The following is a 306-nucleotide window of genomic DNA, read 5'->3' as shown; positions in this document are numbered from 1 at the left end:
CCTGCTGTCAGCTTGGAACATTACATCAGTATTGCCACTGAGTATTGGGATTTATGTTTCTATAACCAGCGTAAAAAGTGTTTGTTGTAGAAAAGTTTTGTATTGAATTTTCTCACTCCACAAGATGATTTCCTACACACTCTGCTGTTATTCATACTTGTAAACCAACCTGGTTACAGTGTTTTGTCTGTCAGGACTGGAGTTTCCAGTCTCCCAGTCCCCTCAGCCGCGTGCTTACGAAACCAAGCCGCATTTCTCGGAGACGCTCTGATTGGCACTGACTTGACGCTCTCTGATTGGCCACGG

This window comes from Notolepis coatsorum, assembly GCF_963971535.1.
Source record: "Notolepis coatsorum genome assembly, chromosome: 12".
Classification (NCBI taxonomy): domain Eukaryota; kingdom Metazoa; phylum Chordata; class Actinopteri; order Aulopiformes; family Paralepididae; genus Notolepis; species Notolepis coatsorum.
This window is presented reverse-complemented; position numbering follows the sequence as displayed.